The sequence below is a fragment of the Dendrobates tinctorius genome, unplaced genomic scaffold (assembly GCF_039654945.1).
Source record: "Dendrobates tinctorius isolate UK_male_01 unplaced genomic scaffold, ASM3965494v1 ptg000057l, whole genome shotgun sequence".
Classification (NCBI taxonomy): domain Eukaryota; kingdom Metazoa; phylum Chordata; class Amphibia; order Anura; family Dendrobatidae; genus Dendrobates; species Dendrobates tinctorius.
In genome coordinates this window covers 22,021,568-22,045,431 of record NW_027361725.1, presented here as the reverse complement: position 1 = coordinate 22,045,431, position 23,864 = coordinate 22,021,568, and the positions used below count along the sequence as shown (strand labels likewise).

Here is a 23,864-nt window from a genome sequence, read left to right as displayed (position 1 = left end):
ATGATGCTCCATATATAATGTGCCCCATATGATGCTTCGGGGTATGTTGGGCCCCATATGATGCTACAGTCTATGATGGGCCCCATATATTGGTCAAAGCATAAAAAAATTAAATCCTCACCTCTCCTTGCTGGCCGCTGCTCTGCTCCGGACTACTAAACTTCGGCATTTCCCGGCTCTCTGTGACTGTTCAGGCAGAGGGAGCACAGACATGACATCATTGTACCCTCTGACCTGAAACGTCACAGTCAGAAGACGCCGCAGTGGAGGAGCGGGAAGAGGTAAGTATCCCAAGTGCCTGGGCCCTGAGCAAGCGGGGAGGGGTGGACTCTTTATGAGCCCATGTGGCAACATTTCAGTTCCACAGCAGAGAAAGGTTATGTTATGGATCTGAAACGTTGCCACATGGGTTAATAAAGAGTCCGCCACTTTTTTCACAACTTATCTGAGGATAGGAGAAGTATATACAGCTCCACAATATATACTGTGTTAAGGAATATAGAGTGGAGCTGTTTATATAGTATATAGTGTAGAGATGTGCCAGTGTATATAGTGTGGATTCCACACTATATACTATATACACAGTAACATACTATATAAACCTCTGTACATTCTATACTATATACTCGTATATACAAACAACTCTACATTATACACTATATTAAGACAGCATTATACTATGTACTATATTATGTTGCATATATCATATAGGTGAGCGCTGTATATACATTATATAGGTGATACTGTGACTGGTGTGTATAGGTGCAGTATCACCTATGTAACATATCTACAGTAGTATCACCCATATATTGCATTTATAAGTCACAGTATCCCCTATATAATGTATATAGACTGCTGTATATACATTATATAGGTGATACTGTGAGTATACCCAGATTTAGCAGCCAGTATCACCTATATAATGTATATACAGTATACAGGTGCAAGTGCTGTACATACATAAAACAAAGTTTCCATATTGGGACTCACCCAGGTCCCTGAGATGGGGGAGGATGAACAGCTGAGGTGCGTCCATCGTTGGGCGTGCACAGGAGTGGGTCCCTGGCTTGGACAGTGAGTAGAGCAGGAAACAAAAAAGGGGGATATACAGCACTGGCGAGGACAGGCATCGCTGGGGAGGCACATAGATCACTGGGGAGACACAGAAATCACAGGAGGGCACAAAGCTGGAGGGCACAGAGATCAAAGAGGGGCACATAGCTGGTGGGGCACATAGCTGGAGGGGACAGAGATCACAGGGGCACAAATATCACAGGGGGGCACATAGGGGGCACAGGAATCACAGGGGTGCACATAGCTGGGGCCACTGAAATCACAGGGGGTCACATAGCTGGGGCCACAGAGATCACATGGGGGGTCACATAGCTGGGGCCACAGAGATCACACCGGGGGCACACAGCTGGGGCCACAGAGATCACAGGGGGTCACATAGCTGGGGCCACAGAGATCACACCGTGGTCTCATAGCTGGGGCCACAGAGATCACATGGGGGTCACATAACTGGAGGGCACAGAAATCACAGGGGGAACAGAGATCATGGGGGACACAAGGATCAGAGGGGGACATATAGCTATGGAGCACAGATTACAGGGGGGCACATAGCTAGGGCCACAGAGATCACAGGGGGGCACATATCTGGGGCCACAGAGATCACAGGGGGGCACATAGCTAGGGCCACAGAGATCACGGGGGACACATAGGGGCACATGTCTGGAGCCACAGAGATCACAGGGGGCACATAGCTGGGGCCATAGACGTCACAGGGGGGGCACATAGCTGGAGCCACAGAGATCACGGGGGGCACATAGCTGGGGACAGAGAGATCACAGGCGGGCACATAGCTGGGGTCACAGAGATCACACGCGGCGCACATAACTGGAAGGCACAGAAATCACAGGGGGAACAGAGATCATGGGGGGCACAGGGATCACAGGGGGACATATAGCTATGGGGCACAGATTACAGGGGGGCCTCATAGCTGGAGCTACAGAGATCACAGGGGGGCACGTACCTGGGGCCAGAGATATCACGGGGGGGTACATAGCTTGGGCCACAGAGATCACACGCGGGGCACATAACTGGAGGGCACAGAAATCACAGGGGAAAAGAGATCATGAAAGGCACAGGGATCACAGGGGGACATATCGCTATGGGGCACAAATTACGGGGGGGCTCATAGCTGGGGCCACAGAGATTACAGGGGGGGCACATAGTTGGGGCCATAGAGGTCATGGGGGGCACATAGCTGGGAGGCACTTAGTTGGGGGGCCACAGAGATCACAGGGGGACATATAGATCACAGGGGGGCACTTAGTTGAGGGGCACAGATCTCCAGCAGACAGTCACAGAGCTGCCAGCACAGAGATCTGTTTGGCAGCAGCAGCAGCTCCACTTCTGGGACAGTAGCGACTAGAACGGAGTTGATTTTATGAGGTAGTGATGTCACTGGAAGGGGCAGGACTAGTGCTGTCTAGATTGGAGTGGCTAAAATGACGAGGATCACAAAAAAATCAACTCCAATCTAGACGGTGCTAGTCCCGCCCCTTCCGGTGACATCATTACCTCATGCTCTCAACTCCATTCTAGTCGCAACCCTCGTGCCCACAGATTTAAAGGGCCGGTGGCCAGAAAAACTGGCCAGTAGCCGGATCAGTGGGCATCACCGGCCCGCAGCCCACTGTGATGGAAAACATCGCGGCCCAGCGGGAAAATGCCCGGTTGGGCAGATTACCAATCCGGGCCTGCCCTTGACAATATGTGTTACTATAAAATACATTTAACCACTGCCCTGAGTATTTGGCCCACATTGTCTCTAGCAGCCTATTACTGTACGTGAGACTACTGCTGTCACTTCACACTACTCTCCCCAACTGTACTATCACTTCTTTAATTTCACACTAACTCTCAGGTCCCCCTCCCCAAACTGGGCCAGCCATTCCAGTTAACCCTACTGAGGCTAGACTGGGGCCCCAGTGGGTGCTACCCTTGACAATATGCATTAATATAAAATACAATTGACCATTTGAGATATCATGGAAAGGAAAATCACCTCCATTATTCCTACATGACCACCAGAGAAAATCATTCTTGGGGCCCACTATCTAGCTACATATAAATAAATACAAGACCGTTTGTTGTGTGGTAAAACATGCTAATGTCAGGGTATAATATACAATATTACACTTCTTAATGTTATAGAAAGAGCTGGCACCCACATTTTGGTGTAAACTCAATGATAAATGTCCCCTGGTGTTTATTACCCACTAAACCAATGTTATATACCACTAGAGCAATGTGTAAGATTTTATGACATCTCAACCATACGCTGAGAAAATACATGGAGGGAATTGGCCAATGATGCAGATTTGACATGAACAATGTGTCAATGTATGCTGTGGATAGTCACCACCGATTTCATCCTCTGCAATACAAAGGATCAGGTCAGTGGTAAAGGTTCACCATTGTGTAGCAGTAAATTCAGCAATATCTGCACAATATCTGTATGAATATTACTACTGTGGGATTTCCATTGTCGAAATTATGTTGCAAATAGATTCTGTTACCGTACCCAATAATAGTGGAGGAGGCCATAAATCACTACTGTATGACACTACAATGATGTCCAAATAGCTTTCCCCCATGATCCCCCCACACACATTATACAGAAATCTCTCTGCCCCTACATAAGGCAATAACGTTTTATGAAGAGCCTCATTTTATTAGTCATGGCATGGGGGAAGAAAACTTTTAGTTATTAAGGGGAGATACAGAGAGAGGGGGCTCAGTCAGTCAGGGGTTATACAGGGAGAGGGGTCTCAGTTGGTCAGGGGTTATACATTGGGAAGGGACACAGTCAGTCAGGGGTGATACATTGGAAGGGTGCTCAGTCAGTCAGGAGTGATACAGGGAGAGGGGGCACAGTCCGTCAGGAGTGATACATTGGGAGGGGGCACAGTCAGTCAGGGATGATACAGGGAGAGGGAACTCAGTCAGTCAGGGCTAGTACATTGAGAAGGGGCTCAGTCAGTAAGGGGTGATTGTTGGCAGCGGATTATTCAGGATACTCTCCAAGCGTGTGACAACAGAGCTTCTTTATTCAGGAGCAATCAGGAACAATATATGATAAGCCTAATAGATCAGAAATAAATCTTTTGTGTGTCTCCTATCTGTGCAGCATCTACAGCAGACTGCTTCTCTCAAACACAGACACAGAAAAAACAGGAAATATAGTCACATGCTCTCCCTGTGTGAGCCTCTGGGAGTTTTTTTTTGTTCTAACTTTATAAACGGCATACAAATCTAGCAACTAAAAACTCATAGACAGGAATGGAGTTGTTTCACCAAAACTATTCCAACAGTGATACATTGGGAGGGGCGCAGTCAGTCAGGGGTTTTACAGGGAGAGGGGATTCAGTCAGTCAGGGGTGAAACAGGGAGAGGGAAGTAAGTCAGTCAGGGATGATACAAGGAGAGGGGGCTCAGTCAGTCAAGGGTGATACAGGGAGAGGGGGCTCAGTCAGTCAGGGGTAATACAGGGAGAGGGGCTTGGTAAGTCAGGGTTGAAACAGGGATAAGAGCGCAATTAGTCAGTGGTTTCGCAGGAGGGAACGCAGTCCGTTAGGGATGATAAAAGGTGAGGGGGCATAGTCCATCTGGGGTGATAAATGGGGAAGAGCACAGTTTGTTAAGGGTGACACAGGGGGAGGGAGTGCAGTCAATGGTTTAGGAGAAATGAGGGAATAAGGTCATCATTAATCCCTAAGTGACTTAGCCCCTTTTCCCCATATAACCCTGAATAAAGGCCACCCATTTACTCACTGTTAGGCTGCTCCCTGGTACATCAATGACAAACAGAGGATCCCCTGCCAGCCTATCTTCCTTTGCTCCTACACTGCTCCTGCGAGGTGGGTGAGGAAGCGGAAAGGGAGAGCACACTCTACAGCCGGGGAACAGAGCACACAAACAAGACTCCTCCCAGCAGACTGGCGCTCACTAGTAGTAAGGAACAGAGTGCTGTTCCGTCATCAAGGATTTTTATGTCACAGATTGCTGACATACACGTGTCTTCTTCTGTGCCAGCATGTGCCAATGCCTGGGTCTACCGGAGAATCCTCCAATCCTCCATTGAGCAAGTCCAACCCTGTCTGTATGTTATCATAGAAGTAATTGGGAAGGCTCAGTCAGAAGACATCCTGATTTTTAAGCGTTATTTCGGTGCTTTTGCTTGGAAAAAAAAGTGTTCGCGGTTTCTACAGTATATTGTTGAATGAAGTTGAAAAACGTCTGGAAAACGGCAGTAAAAACGATGCCACAAAAATACTGGAAAACTCAACAGTTTTCAAAATTATTGAATAAGTGCCCAAGAAATTAACAAAATAAAAACACTGAAAAGACAGTTCAAGGGAAAAAAAGCCAGAGTTTCCTGATTTGCCTTCTTTTTGAAAAACTTGGCCAGTTTGCCGACCTGAAATAGACGTTATCTGAAAAATACCCTGAGAAAGAGCGCTTTTGCCCTCCGCTTTTCAGCAGTATTTCCGTAATCTGACTGGTATTTGATGCTTTTATTTTTACAGTAAGACTCCATTTGGGATGTTTTTAGGAATCATTGCCAAGACTGGTGTTGAGATTCTCTCATTAAACAAAGTTTAAAATCTTAATTATGTGGGAACCTATGTAAATGATCGTCTCTCTCCATATTCTGCTTTGCTTAACAAGCTCCGCAGGCCAATCATGTATGTTTTTTTTTCTAGTAGAAAGTAAGATCTCTCCGAAATCTTTGATATTTTATTTTCCCTTCTTCATGATGTGTGAATTGAAGAGAATGAGACAGATGGGGCTGTGTGATCAGGTTACCTGTCATAGAAACACATCTGCCGATGCAATCCATCCTCCTGCTTCTCACAGCAGCGCCAGCGAACCCGAGCACCCGAGAAAAAGCTATGGGAAATTTAAAGAGAGAAGGGCCTGGTTGGGCAAAGCTGCAGAAGAAGTCAATATTGCAGCTTGAAATATAAAGATAAAACTGCAAAAACCTTAGCTTTAACACAAGCTAAATATAAAAATAAAACTGCAAAAATCTTAGCTTTAACACAAGCTTGGCGTACCCAGCTTTTTCTATGACCATATGTACTTACTTCCTGACCTCGCGGTAAGTTAGGAAATTTCACACAACTAGAAGTTTAGAAAGATTGTTTAACAGTAGCAAAATATGGTGTTTCCATCCAGAGACCGTGCCTCCTTTGATAATGGGCTAAATGTGGTATTACATTAGCTTTTTCCACTTAAATAATACAGGCAGCAATGTCCATGGTTCAGATTGAGCACACAACTTCCTGGAGTCCTATCTCTCCAGGCAACCACTCAACACTGGAAGCTCTGTCAGTCAGCCATTTAAGCCCAGACCTTGTGACTGATCACATGATTCTGACATCACAAGAGTCCTGTAAGCACACTGCAGGTGGAGATATGTGGACCTCCTCCCACCCGCTCTATGGAGGTCCACTAAAACCAGCCCATCATATAATTTTATATAAACCATCCCAACATGCAGTGTGCTGGAGGAAACTATCCTGGTTTTACATCACTGACGCGATCATCCGCAGTGACAGGTACCTCCCCTTCATCACTTCACCAGTGACTCTGTCACAGTACTTAGCACTTAAATTGGCCAACTGATGAAAGCCCTCTCACGGTTCTACCCGTCAGTGTGTCTGAGATGCAGTTACTGACAGCTCAGCAGTCCAATCTAGTACGGGGTCTGCTGAAGCTGTCTGTACTTTGATTGACAGCTCAGTCGTCCAGTCTGGCGAGGGGATTGCAGAGCTGTCAGTTTGTTGATTGACAGCTTGACTGTCTAATCTGAGACTGAGAGGCAGTAGCTGTCTCCAGTTGTTCATTGTCCCAGGTGATTGCCAGGCTACTTAACTAGGTTGTTTCTCCCAGACCTCTGCCAGTTGTACAATCAGCTAGTGTGTGGTTTGTCTCTCTGAGCCTTGCGCTCTGTTTGTAGATCTTTAATTTCCTTACCTTGGACCTCGTACTGATCATCTGTTTGTTTAACCCCTTAGACATTATGTCTGGCAAATACGTTTCTATTTTTTGCAAGATTGGAACCTGTTCATGCGCACTCTAACCAGGTGACGAATTTGATGCAGATAACTCAGGATCTGGCTAAGGAATGCCTGAGTCTGGGGTCATCGCAATATCAGTTACAGGGACAGAAAATTAAATTGATGAAGACCCACTATAATCCTCTAATGGCGGCAGTGGCTGAAACATTAGTACCCTTTGATGTACAGTTGGTCTCGACCAAACCTGTAATGGCCCTTCCTGCTAAATTTTTGTGAGAGAAAGACCAGTTTAGGGTATTCAGGGAGAGCTGTAAGTTATTTTTTACCCAGCGCCGCCGGTTGTCAAGGAAGAAGTTCTAGCATGAGGAAATAATCATGTTCCTACTGCAAGGAGGTCCTCAGACCTGGGCATTTTCTTTGTCCCCACAAGCCCCAGAATGGTTTTCTGTGAATGCTTTTTTGACAGTTTAGGTCTGATATATGATGAAACTAACATGTTGCAAGTCGCTGAGGCTAAGACCATGAACTTAGCACATGGGGTCGCACAGCTGAGGACTACTGTACTAAGTTCCAGCAGTGGTCCACTGAAGTTCTGTGGAACAATGCATCTCTCAGGTGCCAGTTCCACAAAGAACTTTCCAAAACCCATAAGGATACTTTGGTCCTTCATGTCACCCTTTCTTCTCTGATGGAGACCATGACCCAGATCATACGAATGGACTGCAGAATTCATGAGAGACGTGATGAACAGCAGGCTGCCCGTAATACTTCCCCGGAGCAAGTCCATGTACCCTAGGTGAAGCCATTGGAGGTTGGAGTTTTCAGTCTTCGTGTTGTGCAGAAAAGGTGTAGACAAGATCTCGAACTCTGTACTGTGGTCTCTCTGGACATTTTCCAACTTGTCCTCAGGCTAGCAAACCATCGGGAGAACGTCCTAGCCTGGGTTACAGCTGAGGAGATCACCCAGATTTCCGGGTACCTTTTTCTTCCTCTGATAAAGTACTGATAAATACGTTGCTATCTTTCAAGAACCAGGTGTTATCAACACTGACATTTTTTGTTTTTGGGTCTGCTGCTAACTTTATTGATTCGGGACCGGTTTTGAAATTAGGGTTAGGGACAGTTTAGAAAGTCCAATTCAAATCTTCTCCCTTGACACGACACTGTTAGACTGGAATTTGGTCAAGAGGGTAAGAATGGATTTCACTCTCCAAGTGTAAGCACTCCACTCTGAATCCATCTCCTGTTTTGTGTTGGATAGTTAACCTGCTGGGTTGGTACTTTAGATTTCATGGTTGCAGATTCACAATCCTGTTATTGATTGGTGTCCGAAGGAGATTGATAAATGGAGACACAGTTTTTCCAAGAAATGCCTAAAAAGTGTACAAATATGCTCCGCTAGTCTGAAGGGTCTGCCAGGATACCTGAAGTGGTGGAGATACTACCTCCCGATTCTCCTCATGATTGTGCTATTGATCTTATTACTAGCAATAAATTGCCTAAAGCTCACCTTTACAATTTTTCGGGGCCTGAATGGATCGCCATGAAATATGTTAATGGAAGTTCACAAAAGGGTCATATCCGTCCTTCCTCCTCCCCTGTAGCTGCCAGATTTTTCTTTGCTAAAAAAAATTAGGGTCTCTGTCCTTGGCTCAATTTCTGAGAACTAAACAAAATCACAGTTAAAAACACCCACTTCCACTCATCCCTGACCTATATAATCAACTTCTGGGGCTGAGGGTCTTTTCTAATTGTGATCTTAGAGGGGTTAACAATTTGATACGTATCAAGAAGATATGATGAGTGAAAAACGTCATTTTTAATGTCAGAGGGTCTTTTTAAAAATTTGTCATACCAGTTGGATTATCCACTGCACCTGCTGTGTTTCAAATTTTTATGAATGATATTTTCTCTGAGGCATTGGAAGAAAGGTTTGGGATTTATCTGAATGATATTCTAATTTTCCCACCAGATTTGGACTCTCACCAGAAAAATGTCCATGTTGTGTTACAGAGATTGATATAGAACTTTTTGTTTGCTAAATTAGAGAAATGTGCTTTTTTTGTGTTCAGGAAATTTCATTTTTGGAGTTTATCTTGTCAGCAGAAGGGTTTAAGGTGGACCCTTGAAAGGTGCAGGAAATAGTTGATTGGGTTCAATCTCGTATTCTTAAAGGAGTTGTCCGGGCTTTTCACATAATTATGCAGCCCAGATATGTACTGAGATTATGACAATAAGTAAGTTTAAGGATTTTCCCTCCTCACTACTTTCACTTTCCATAGATCAGTGTTCAGTGTGTTTCTGGGGGAGGACCAGCTGGGTGGTCTGCTCTCTGCAGTGAGGCTGCTAGAGGGGGAGGATTTGTTACTGTGTGATGAGGGCTTCTTCATGTGGACGGGGAGGGCCTGTAGCTATGGAGGGTGGGGTTGTTGCTATAGAGGGCATGTTTGGAGTAGAGTAGGAGGTTACGACCAGTTCTCATTCAATGCCATAACACACCCCCCTTGGACGTTCTGTTCAGAATATCTAGCCAACCATCCAAACTAGTGACAGAAAGTAAATTACTTATTGTCATAATTCTGAGGCCCAGATATGTACTGAGATTATGTGAAAAGCCCAGACAACCCCTTTAAGGCTTTGCAATGTTTTCTGGGATTCAATAACTATTATAGGAAATTTATCAAGGATTTTTCCCAGTTTGCTAAACCTCTTAGTAAGGGAGTGAATCTCAAGATTTGATCGCTGGGTGTTATCAGGGCTTTCGAAAAATTAAGTGTTTCATATCTGCTCCCATTCTAATCCAACCTGATCTCCAAGAACCGTTCATTGTGGATGTGGATGCTTCAGAGGTCAGAGTGGGGGCAGTTTTATCACACGGGCCCAAAATTCTGACGTACCTGCTTCCTTGTATTTTTTTTTCTAAAAATTTTTCACTGGCCGAAAGAGATTATGAATTTGGCCATTTTTTTGGAGTGGGCGGTTCATCTAGTTACAGTGATCACTGATCACAGGAATCTAGCTTACATTGAATCATCTAAAAAATGAATTCTTAAAGCTCTGTCTCACATAGCGAGATCGTGAATGCGGCACCGATTTTGATCTCAGCTGCGATCTCCCTACATGTGACATGCAGCAGCGACCGGCCCCCCTGCTGGATATCGTTGATCGTGCAGGAATGTCCTGGGCCATTTTTTTCTCGTCGGCGTCCTGCTGGCCAGCATGCATCGCTGTATTTGATCGCTGGATCGTTGCTGCATCGCTGAAGAGATCTGCCTTTTTGGCAGCTTACTAGCGATCATTTAGCAACGCACCAGTGATCCCTACCAGGTCGTATCGTTGTCGGGATCGCTGGTGCGTCACTAAGTGAAATGGGACCCTTAGACAAGCCAGATGGTCCTTGTTTTTCTTTAGGTTTAATTTTACAATTACATTTAGACCGGTATCTAAGAATGTGAAAGCTGATGCATTATCTCATAGTCTCAATTCAATTTCTCTTCCAGAACCTCCATCCTCCATTACTCCTCAGGGTATTGTGATTTTCTATGGTGAGTGACCTCAGAATTGAAAGAGGCAATTTGTAAAATTCATTCATTGGCTCCTTCCGCTACTCCAGAGTCCAAATTATTTGTGCCTGTTCACCTAAGATTGCGGGTGTTACAGGAATTTCAGGATTTCATCTTGAGTGGTCATCCTGGGGTTACTGCTACATGGAAAGCCATTGCTAGACTTTTTTGGTGGCCATCCATATAAAATGATATTAAAGATTTTGTATCTATTTGTGGCATCTGCGCATGCGCTAAAGACAATCATAGCTAGCCAGCCAGGAAATTGTCTCCATTGTCAATTCCAGAAAGACCATGGACTCAGTTGTCCATGGATTTTATTAGTTTGCCTCTGTCTGGTGGGAAAACTGTTATTTGGGTGGTAGTTGTTCCTTTGTCTGGATTACCTAATGCAGAGACACTCTCCAGGTTGTTTGTTTCTTATGTTGCAAGCTTTCCTCTTAACATTGTGTCAGATAGGGAAGTACAATTTGTCGCTAAATTATGAAGAGCGTTTTGTAGTAAACTTGGGATTGACTTGCATTTTCATTTGCTTACCACCCTGAAACCAACGGTCAGACTGTAAGGACTAATCAATCTTTGGAGCAAATTTTAAGGTCCTTAGTGTTGGCTCAGCAGGAGGACTACAATTCGTTTTTACATCTCTTTGAGTTTGCTTTTAACAGTTGAATAAATCAGTCTACTGTAACATCAGCATTTTTTCTGTAATTATGGTTTTCATTCCCATTTTGGTGAATTTTCTAGGATCTGTGGTGGAGGTCACCGTACAGACACTTGGGGATATCTGGAGGGAGGTTCAAAGGAATATTGGGAATACTCAGATTTGCCAACAACTTAAGGCCGATAAAAGACTTTCAGTGGGTCCTGTTTATAAAATTTGGGATAATGTTTGGCTGTCATCTAGAAACATTAAACTTAAAGTGCCGCCCAAAGTTTATTGGTCCACAGCAGTCTAATCTGGTACACTGGAGTGTTAAAGCTGTAAGTACTTTGACAGCTCAGTCGTATAGTCTGGTGATGGGATGTGCTGATCTGTAAGTGTATTGATTCACAGCTCAGTCATCCAATCTGAGACTGGGAGGCATTGGCTGTCTCCAGGTGTTTGTTGTCCCAAGTGATCTTCAGGCTACTTGACTGGGCTGTTTCTCCAAGACCTCTGCCAGACATACATTCAGCTAGTGTGTGGTTTGTCTCTCTAGGCTTTGCGTCCTGTTTGTAGATCTTCTTTCATTGCCTGACCTTGGACTTTGTTCTGACCATCCGTCTATTTAACCCTTTAAGCTCTGATCCACTATCCTCCTGGTATTCTGACCTTGGAATGTTACCTGACTATGTCTTTGTTGCTTCCTTCTGTTTATGATGTATCCTCCTGGCTTCTGACCTCGGACTACTTGACTATCCAGACTCATGGCTTGGCCATGAGAAGTGACTCAGTGTCTCAAGCCCACCAGACATGACAAGGCGACCTTCCTTTGCTGGAACCTAGACCTAATATTTATCAAACATGCCTCTCCAGAGATAAAAGCCTATAAATTTAGCAGTTAAGGAATGTAATGAAGAGTTTTTTGGTGTACGGGGGTGAAATATTGCAAGAAGAAGGTGAGATCAGACGCCAAGAGCCCAATATATTTTCATCTGTTAACTCGGTTATTATGCATTCTGAAAGTAGTAGGTAGAGAAATTCTTGTGAGATCACATTTTCATTATTCAGAGTAGCCTTTTCTATTGTTTTATTTTGGGGCATTGCGTATTGAGGTGTTTGTGATACCTTGCATGAAGAGGTCTGGTGATTTATTGGCAAAGGATGTCAATATGTTGTAAGGATTGCCAGGGCCGAGATGTTCTGCAGCGACCCCCATACACTAGTGAAATGGATCCATGGGTGTGTGTCAATGTCCTTTTTAAAGATTTTTCCTCCAAACCACATGTTCCTTGATGGTACCGTAAACTAGGACTCCATAGCTTAGTAAGGAAGTAATGACTCCATAATATAAAAATGAACTGGAGATTACGGGTGTAATACATGGAACATTACATTAGGTAGCTGGCATTACGCTTAACCTTTACATCTGTTGCTTTACACAAAGGCACACACTTTGTAGTTACAGATAGCGGCACATATCGTGTGAGAAATATATCAATTTTACAGCACATATGGATAGGTCCATCCATTTCTAACTTGCTTTTTTTCTTATCACAGCTCACTTCAGGGAAGCCTGGCAAGGCAAGTCTTCCTTTACTATAGTTTAGAGATCTGGCCAACATTCCGTCTTCTTTCATTTATTCCATTTTGTTATATCAGGGTCACCACTAATCAACATCTTTTAGACCTTGAGCTCTATACTATCTTAGCTGAGCTTGCCTTTCGGTTCCTTGTTCAGAATTCTCATGGGCACTACCCAGTTACCATCTTGTCAGCTCTACAACTCCTGGCAAACATTATGTAATCACCGGCCTTGGAGGATGTTCATTCAGTTATTTAATTTTGTCATAAACAAGCAGATCACAGACATGGCACAAAACTAAAGTCAATTCAAATAGCAACTTTCTGGCTTCAAGAAGCACTAAAAGAAATCAAGATAAAAAAATGTGGTAGTCAGTAATGGTTACTTTTTTAGACCAAGCATAGGGGAAATATTATGGAGACACTTAATTCTGTGGTAAAACAATTATGGAATCATGAAAAACAAACAAAGAAACAAAAAATCACTCCAACACTAGAGTTGAGCGACTTTTGGTTTTTTAGGGTCGCGTTTCGTTTCGTGAAACCCGACTTTTCCAAAAGTCGGGTCGAGCAAGATCGTCCGATTATAGGGAAAAGTCGGGGTCGTCCCGAAACACGAAACCCAATGTAAGTCAATGGGGAATAAAAGTCGGCAGTGAGAGGAGGACAGGAAACACACCTACAGTGCCCATTTGAATGCCAAAAGCATCAATTCTTCTTACTTAAGCTTGTCAACCTTAATTAACTTCATAATACAAGTTACGCACTGAAAAATGGGGGTTATTTGGCTAAAGTTGTGGGGGGGGAGGGCTGGCTGCAGGTTTTCATGTGCCCTGGGCGAAAGAGCGCCCCTTTAACACATACCACAACTCATCATGCTCCGATACGGCAGATAAATAGCGGTATAGTACAATGAAAAATACCTCACTTTTTACATCTCATGACGAGGCCCATCTATTTCTCCATACAGAATCATTGGTCCCATATAATGTTTGAAACAGTATATGATGAGCTCCACATAATGCTACAGTATATGTTGGTCCCCATGGATGAAGCTCCACTGTCTTATGGGCCCAAATAATGCTCCAAACATAATGGGCCCCATTTCTAATGCTCTAGTGTATAATGGGCCCTGTAAATGCTGCTCCAGTGTCTGATGTCCACCTTTGGAATGTTCCAGTGTATGTTGGGCCCCATCTATCATTCTCCAGAGTATAGTGCTCCCCAAAAATTGCTGTCCCAACATTGAAAACAATCAAATAAGTCTCCTCACTAGGGAATCCCTGTACTTGTCTGGACAGGTGCTGTAGCTTGCTTAACAGCTCGCCAGCCGTTCTCACGCCCAGTATGGATTGCACATGATTGCACAGAGGTTAGAAAGGGTACCGTATCCCTGGATAACATGTATGGGTAGCGTACACATTCAAAATATATGTCTATACAGCATGAGGCAGGCTCAGACGGTGTTAGGCCCAGTATGGATTGCACGTGATTGCACAAAGGTTAGAAAGGGTACAGTATCCCTGGATAACATGTATGGATAGCATACACATTCAAAATATATGTCTATACAGCATGAGGCAGGCTCAGACGGTGTTAGGCCCAGTATGGATTGCACGTGATTGCACAAAGGTTAGAAAGGGTACCGTATCCCTGGATAACATGTATGGATAGCATACACATTCAAAATATATGTCTCAGGAGGCAGGCTCAGACGGTGTTAGGCCCAGTATGGATTGCACGTGATTGCACAAAGGTTAGAAAGGGTACCGTATCCCTGGATAACATGTATGGATAGCGTACACATTCAAAATATATGTCTCAGGAGGCAGGCTCAGACGGTGTTAGGCCCAGTATGGATTGCACGTGATTGCACAAAGGTTAGAAAGGGTACCGTATCCCTGGATAACATGTATGGATAGCATACACATTCAAAATATATGTCTATACAGCATGAGGCAGGCTCAGACGGTGTTAGGCCCAGTATGGATTGCACGTGATTGCACAAAGGTTAGAAAGGGTACCGTATCCCTGGATAACATGTATGGATAGCGTACACATTCAAAATATATGTCTCAGGAGGCAGGCTCAGACGGTGTCAGGCACAGTATGGATTTGACGGCCCAGATTACACAGCGGAGGAGCAGGGAGAGGTAAAGATTGCAAATGCTGGGGCCCTGCCCAAGCAAGGGGGGCCCACTCGTGGGCGTCGGTACTGGCACTGGGCCCCTCATAGTACAGCGGTGTGTCTGACGGCGGGTGTGCACCACCACCGTCAGAGACACTTGATTGCACTATGAGGGACCCTGTGCCAGTGCCTGCGCCCAAGAGTCGGCCTACCCACCTGTCCAGGGCAACGGCACTCGCACGGTGTCGTGCGGTAGGTGGTGACCCCGGCCATGGGGGGGGAGGCAGCACAGTTAGGGAGTTTTAGAAAGTGGCATATGTTGATGTTGGACATTCAGCTGATGCAAAAGGCGAAATAGGTGAAGTACCAGGAAGAGGTGGACCAAAGCAAGCCATTTTTCTGTCACCCTATGTGTCATCAGGGGAAGGTGGGACAAAATCCTTGGAAACCCATGCGTGGTTCATTTTAATGAAGGTTAGATCATCCACATTTTGGGTTGACAGACGGGTCCTTTTTTCTGTCAGGATTGATCCAGCTGCACTGAAGACTCTTTCCGATAGCACACTTGCAGCTGGGCAAGCGAGCTCCTGTAAGGCATATTGGGCCAATTCAGGCCAGGTGTCCAGTTTAGCGGCCCAATAGTCAAAGGGGAATGACCTGTGTGGGAGAACATCGATATGGGAGGAAAAGTAGTTTGTAACCATAGTTGACAACTGCTGTCTCCTGTCACTTTCCATCGATGCAGTATTACCAGTTGTGTGAGCGGTATTTGAAAAATCAGTCCACAACATTGTCATGAAACCCCTGTCTCCAACGCCACTTCTGCTGTGTGCACCACGAACACCTCTGCCAAGCTGCCCCCGGCCCGTACGGCTCGTGTGAGAACCATCACCGCTGCTGTGTGCTGGGAATGCCTCAAGCAACCGATTTACCAGAGTTGCTTGTTTATTAGCCAATATTAGGTCAAGGTTCTCCTGTGGCATGATGTTTTGTAATTTGCCTTTATAGCGTGGATCCAGGATGCTGGCCAACCAGTAGTCGTCATCGTTCATCATTTTGGCAATGCGGGGGTCCCTTTTTAGGATCCGCAAGGCATAATCTGACGTGGGCCAATGTTCCCGGTGTCAATGATGCACTGCGAGTGCTGGGTGGAGGAGCACTTTCTGGCAAATCCACATCCCTCCAGTCACGCACAAACCCTGTACCAGACCTTGCCACGCCAACATTTTCACTTGCCCCACGAGATGCATCCTCCTCCCCTAAGTAATCATCCCCATCATCCTCCTCCTCTTCTTCCTCCACCTCGTCCAGGAGAGGTCCCTGGGCAGACAATGGCTGAATGTCATCAAGGATTCCCTCCTCCTCTTCCTCCTCATCAACATTGGCTGCAGACGCCTGCTCCTTAAGGTGCGTCAAAGTTTGCATGAGCAGACGCATAAGTGGGATGCTCATGCTTAGGATGGCGTCGTTTGCGCTTACCAGCCGTGTGCATTCCTCAAAACACTGAAGGACTTTACAAAGGTCTTTCAGCTTCGACCACTGCACGCCTGTCAACTCCATGTCTGCTCTCAAAGTGCCTGGCCATGTATCCTCCCACAAATGCATTATGGCCTGCCTCTGCTCGCACAGCCGCTCCACCATGTGCAGGGTGGAGTTCCACCTTGTTGCAATGTCGATAATGAGGCGGTGGTTGGGAAGGTGGAGCAATCGCTAGAGCTTCTGCATACGAACGGAGTGGACAGGCGACCGGCGGATGTGCGCGCACAGTCTTCGCACCTTCTGGAGCAGGGCTGTTAACTCCGGATAATTTTTGAGGAAGCACTGCACCACCAGGTTCAAGGTGTGAGCCAAGCAAGGTATGTGGCTGAGTTTTGAAAGGGCTATGGCTGCCACAAAATTACGGCCGTTATCACTAACTACCTTGCCTGCCTCAAGATGTACACTGCCCAGCCATGACTCAGTTTGTCGCTTCAAGTACTCGGCCAGCACCTCGGAGGTGTGTCTGTCGCCCAAACACATCATCTGCAACACAGCCTGCTGACGCTTTCCACTAGCTGCTCGATAGGGGGACACATCGTGTGCAACAGTGGCAGCTGCAGATGGAGTGCTCGTACGACTGCGCTCTGTGGACGAGCTTTCGCTTCTGGAGGAGGAGGAGGAGGAGGAGGGTCGAACGCCTACAGCCAACTGTTTCCTATGCCGTGGGCTAGGCAGCACTGTCCCACCACCGCTGTCCCCTGTGGACCCTGCATCCACCACATTAACCCAGTGCGTAGTGATGGACACGTAACGGCCCTGGCCATGCCGACTGGACCATGCATCAGTTGTGAGGTGCACCTTTCCGCTCACTGACTGCTTGAGTGCATGGACAATGCGGTCTTTCACATGATGGTGGAGGGCTGGGATGGCTTTGTGAGAGAAGAAGTGGCGACTGGGTAGGTCATAGCATGGTACTGCATAGGCCATGAGTTCGCGGAAAGCTGTGCTTTCCACCAACCGAAAGGGCATCATCTCAAACGAGATTAGTTTGGCAATGTGGGCGTTCAAACCCAGTGTACGCGGATGAGAGACTGAGTACTTTCTTGACCTACTCATAGTGTCTGGGAGGGTGAGCTGGACTTGAGAGCTGCATATGGTGGAAGTAGCGGTGGACAGGGCGGACTGAGAGAGGGTTGATGATGGTCATGGAGTTGGTGTTCTTTCTGATGGCCTAGAATCAGTCTTTCGTTGATATAACAGTGGGATTCCCTGACTGCTGTGGTCTTGCAACGACACCTCAACATTTGCTGCTGTGCTAACCGGTGGGCTTACAGTGGGGGAAACAATGTAGCGTTGCTGACTACCTTCGTTGTGATCAGTTGCACATGTGGCACTTGAGGTTTGGTGTTGTGTCCACGCTTGCAAGTGCATGCTGGTTAAATGTATAAGCATGCAACTGGTATTCAAATTTTTCAGATTTTTCCCTCGGCTAAAGGTCTTTGCGCACTTCTTACAGATAACCTTGGCCTGATCATGAGGATTTTGTTCAAAAAAGTGCCACACTGCACTCTTCCTACTTTGGCAGACATTTTGCGGCCTAGCACGCTGTGATCTTTTGACCCTCTGGACAAGCTGTCCAGCAACTCTTTTGATGTTTGGAACCTGTCTTTGGAGTGCTCCGGGCCTGCCAGATAACAGCTGTTGCGATGTCGATGTCTGCTGTGGATGCTCCTCATCTGAGCTATTGGAAGCAGCACCCTCTTCCCCCAATGGATGCCAATCTGGGTCAACAACTGGGTCATCCATCACCTCCTCTTCTATGTCATGTGCACCTTTCTCTGTGTCACCGTGTATGGTGGTATAGTGTGCGGGAAGGGGCACCTGAGTCTCATCAGGGTCAAAATCTGGCTCTGTACACTGCGAGGACAATGTAGTGCTCTGAGTGAATGTACCAGCAGAATCATCCATCAGCGGCTGTGCATCAGTGCACTCCATGTCAGATTCATCTTGGCCTGGGTAATTCACCATTTCACTTGATAATCCAGGCATGGTATGTGAAAACAGCTCCATGGAGTAATCAGTAGTATGGCCTGCGTCATCCTTCAATCTTGGTTGGGGTGAAGGACACAAGGAAAGGTGTGGTTCATGAACATGAGCCTCCAATGACGACTCAGTGCTTTTACTTTTTACAACTGAAGAAGAGGAGGCGATAGAGCTGGAGGCTGAGTCAGCAATGTAAGACAAAACTTTTTCCTGAAGCTCTGCCTTTAAAAGCGGTTTGCCAACTCCTAGAAAACTAAGCATTCGAGGCCTTATGTAGCCAGACGATGACGCAGGGTCAGCACCTCCTGCATTCGGTCCTATTTTGCTCTTGCCACTACCATCAGATCCACCACCAACACCATCATTACCAGCTGCCAACCCCCGCCCAATTCCACGGCCTCTTCCACCAGCCTTCCTCATTTTTGGTAGAAATGTAGACAAAATCCAACAAACTATATAGTAATGTAAAACAAGGTACAAGGTGTCTATAGGACAGGGGAGATTTAGAATTTCTGCACACACTTGTGGACAGTGGACACTTTTGGATTGTGTGAGGCCCACTGATATCTGAGTGCTATGTGACACGCTCGATGGCACAGCTGCCTGTGACCAAAGTGACGAGAGGATAATGGAGATTTTGAATCTCTGCGCACACTTTTGGACACTGGACACTTGTGGATTGTGTGAGGCCCACTGATATCTGAGCGCTATGTGACACGCTCGATGGCACAGCTGCCTGTGACCAAAGTGACGAGAGGATAATGAAGATTTTGAATCTCTGCGCACACTTTTGGACACTGGACACTTGTGGATTGTGTGAGGCCCACTGATATCTGAGCGCTATGTGACACGCTCGATGGCACAGCTGCCTGTGACCAAAGTGACGAGAGGATAATGGAGACTTTGAATCTCTGCGCACACTTTTGGACACTGGACACTTGTGGATTGTGTGAGGCCCACTGATATCTGAGCGCTATGTGACACGCTCGATGGCACAGCTGCCTGTGACCAAAGTGACGAGAGGATAATGGAGATTTTGAATCTCTGCGCACACTTTTGGACACTGGACACTTGTGGATTGTGTGAGGCCCACTGATATCTGAGCGCTATGTGACACGCTCGATGGCACAGCTGTGACAAAAGTGACTAGAGGATAAGGGAGATTGGATTGCTTTTAAAAAAGCAGTTTGCGGAGCAGTGGGTAAACAGCAATGCCAGCGTGTCAGGAAGCCTTAAAAGGCAGCCCAACAACCAACACCACTGATACACCACAATATAGCCTCCCCTTGCACTGCACACACAGTGACTTATGTGTTGTGCAGGCCAAATCGCTAGCAGCAGAAGCAGTTTTTTTGTCTTCTTCCCTGCCTAACGCTCTCCCTACAGAATCAGCAGCAACCTCTCCCTATACTAAGATCGGCAGAAGTAAGATGGCGGTCGGCGTGCACGCCCTTTTATACCCCCTGTGACGCCCACCAAAGCAAGCCAATCACTTGCATGCCCTTCTGAAAGATGGTGGTGACCCGTGCCTAGGTCATCACGTTGCCCACAGTGTCCGTGGATCCTGATTGGCTGAAAAAGAGCGCAAAACAAACTTTTGAAATGCGACTTTGGCGCGTAAGTCGCCGACCTCGTGGCCGACCTCATCCTAGGGTCGGGTTTCGTTTCATGAAACCCGACTTTGCCAAAAGTCGGCGACTTTTGAATTTTTTCGACCCGTTTCGCTCAACTCTATCCAACACATCACTAGTATTTTGTTGCACCACCTCTGGCTTTTATAACAGCTTACAGTCTCTGAGGCATGGACTTAATGAGTGTCAAACAGTACTCTTCATCAATCTGGCTCCAACGTTCTCTGATTGCTGTTGCCAGTTCAGCTTTGCAGGTTGGAGCCTTGTCAGGGACCATTTTCTTCAACTTCCACCAAAGATTTTCAATTGGATTGAGATCCAGACTATTTGCAGCCCATTACATTGACCAAATGTGTCTTTTTTCAAGGAATGTTTTCACAGTTTTTGCTCTATGGCAGGATGCATTATCATCTTGAAAAATGATTTCATCATCCCCAAACATTCTTTCAATTGATCTGATAAGAAAAGTGTCCAAAATATCAACATAAACTTGTGCATTTAGAAGATGTAATGACAGCCTTCTCCCCAGTGCCTTTACCTGACATGCAGCCCCATATCATCAATGACTGTGGAAATTTGCATGTTCTCTTCAGGGAGTCATCTTTATAAATCTCATTGGAATGGCACCAAACAAAAGTTCCAGCATCATCACCATGCCCAATGCAGATTCATGATTCATCAATGAATATGATTTTCATCCAGTCATCAACAGTCCACAATTGCTTTTCCTTAGCCCATTGTAACCTTGTTTTTTTCTGTTTAGGTGTTAATGATGGCTTTCATTTAGCTTTTCTGTATGTAAATCCCATTTCCTTTAGGCTGTTTCTTACAGTTCTGTCACAGATGTTGACTCCAGTTTCCTCCCATTCGTTCCTCATTTGTTTTGTTGTGCATTTCCTGTTTTGGAGATATATTGCTTTAAGTTTCCGGTCTTGACACTTTGATGTCTTCCTTGGTCTACCAGTATGTTTGCCTTTAACAACCTCCCCATGTTGTTTGTATTTCGTCCAGATTTTAGACACAGCTGACTGTGAACAACCAACATCTTTTGCAACATTGCGTGATGATTTACCCTCTTTTAAGAGTTTGATAATCCTCTCCTTTTTTTCAATTGACATCTCTCGTGTTGGAGCCATGATTCATGTCCACTTGGTGCAACAGCTCTCCAAGGTGTGATCACTCCTTTTTAGATGCAGACTAACGAACAGATCTAATTTGATGCAGGTGTTAGTTTTGGGAATGAAAATTTAGAGGGTGATTCCATATTTTTTTCCCACAGAATTGAGTGACTATAATTTTTCCCCTCTGCTTGGTCTAAAAAAAGTAACCATTACTGATTACCACATTTTTTGTTCTTAATTTCTTTTAGTGTTTCTGAAAGCCATTAAGTTGCCACTTGAAATGACTTTAGTTTTGTGCCATGTCTGTGATCTGCTTTTTTTCTACAAAATTTTAAACAACTGAATGATCATCCTCCAAGGCCGTTGATTACATAATTTTTGCCAGGGGTTGCATGTCTACCTCCTTTTCCACAAACACTTGGATTGTAGCTTATTCCATTACTACACACGTGACTGCCTTCCCTCTATCTTCAACTAAGGGCTTATTCAAATGTCCATTTTTTTTCAAGTATGATTTTGTTTCAGAGTTTCATCTGATTTTCATCAGTTTGGTCTGCATTCTATCAATTTTTGTAGGATGACAGACAAACAAAAGATATTCTACAATCTAGTAGTCTGTAAAAAACTGACAGCACTCATATGGCATATGACTGCTGTCCTATTTATTTCACAGACTCATGGACTTGCTCTGGCAATTTTGAGTCAACACTTGTATCAATATCGAGCATGTCTCTGCAAAAAAAAAAAGTTGGACGTATGAGCGGCCCCATAGATTATACTAATTACAAGTTTTGTCCTTGAAAAGGACAGAAATTGTATGCGAAAAATGTACATCTGAATGAGCCCTAGCAGACTAAAACTAGCAAAATTCCTATTTTGCTTCCTGATATTCCTCCCTGTTACAGGGCTTGGCTAAGTAGTACCCCCTCTGTGCGCTTTAATATGTCAATATCATTTTCAACTTTTTTTGTATCATAATGCAACAATAATACATTGACAGTTGAATCAAGCATCAACACATAAGGAATGCATTAATTCAGTATATCTGAGCAATAATGAAATCTTCACGGGGTGTTTCTTCTTCTACTACACGCTTAGTGTCAAACAATATGGTGAGGATTTGCATTCTCACATGCGCCTGGTGTGTGTAATTCAGGATTTACATCTTGTCCCCATTGACGAGACTCTAGTAAGTTTAGTTCTGTTTTTAAAGGAACATGTTAAGTCCGATAATGCTAATAGCCTCCAGGTATTGTGTTAATTTGCAGATTAATAGCATTATGAAGGCACCCAGCCACAGTACGGAAAGCGCTACACCCAGGAGAAAATTAACTTTATTTCTTCCCAGAGCTTTCATTCAGGCAGGCATGCCTGGAGCACTGACTAACAGCCATCTTTGCACTGATGCATTACAGAGCTGACTGTCAAACAGATTAACTTTAAAAACTTGCTTAAAGGAGTTGGGTATGAATGATTCTGACTTTGGGTCTTAAGGGGGTTTCACACTAAAGGGCCTTTTACACATAGCGACGCACCAGCGATAACGATAGCGATCCGACCAGGCATAGATCGCTGGTGCGTCGTAACATGATCGCTAGATAGCTTTCAAACAGTCCAATCTCATCAACGACTCTAGACAGATCAGCGATCTGCATAGCGACCTCGTTGGTCGTTGAGTACCTTTCACATTACTTAACTGAAAGCGATTCAGACCTCGGTGGGCGTGCTTCAGCGTTTCATTTACAACGCCCCCCAAGCACCGATTGGTGGTCACTGCTGCGCTCTCATTGGCCGGCGGCGTCATTAAAAAGAGGATTTTTTTTTTTTACGTCAGGGTTTACAGTTTGAAAAAAAAACAAAACTTTACATTGGCACATGTGAAATTGCACAACTCAAGATGAAGTGGTATAGCGCTCAGTATTAATTTTTTTCCAACAGCGGCACATGCAGCGGCACCAGCCCCATCACCACCTGCAGCACCACCAGCCCCTGCTGAACACGCAAGCCCGCCGCTGCAGCCATCTCCTGAAGCTGAGCCCGTAAGTTTTTAAAATACTTTTATTTAGGTTATCAGTATTTAAATTGGGTTGAAAGACAAGTGAAAAGGGGGGGGAGTAGGTAGTGAAGGTTGACATATGGAGAAAGGAAAAGAGATTTGGACGAATTTAAAAAAACGGAAGTGTGATCCAGACCTTAGGAAACCAAAGCAAAAAAAATTGTAAACAGACCTGATGGTAAAAATCAAATTTAAAAAAAATATATAAGTTATATACTAAAATCTTGTGTGTTGGAGATAGAGATAATATCAACATTGCAAAGAAGTAATCGGTTTCAATTATACAGTCATATGTTAAAGTTTGGGCACCCCTATTAATGTTAACCTTTTTTCTTTATAACAATTTTGGTTTTTGCAACAGCTATTTCAGTTTCATATATCTAATAACTGATGGACTCAATTATATTTCTGGATTCAAATGAGGTATATTGTACTAACAGAAAATGTGCAATCTGCAATTAAACAAAATTTGACCGGTGCAAAAGTATGGGCACCCTTATCATTTTCTTGATTTGAACACTCCTAACT

The 23,864-nt window shown here is 45.0% G+C and overlaps 1 long non-coding RNA gene across 1 annotated transcript in view; it reads left to right on the top strand.

The window, feature by feature from the left end:
* Window positions 1-23,459, top strand: part of LOC141092039 (uncharacterized) — an 83,620-nt gene extending 60,161 nt beyond the window's left edge. The window contains exon 3 of the long non-coding RNA XR_012232667.1: window positions 23,219-23,459. This is a non-coding gene — a long non-coding RNA (uncharacterized lncRNA). The remainder of the gene's footprint in view (window positions 1-23,218) is intronic.
* Window positions 23,460-23,864: the final 405 nt, after the last annotated feature.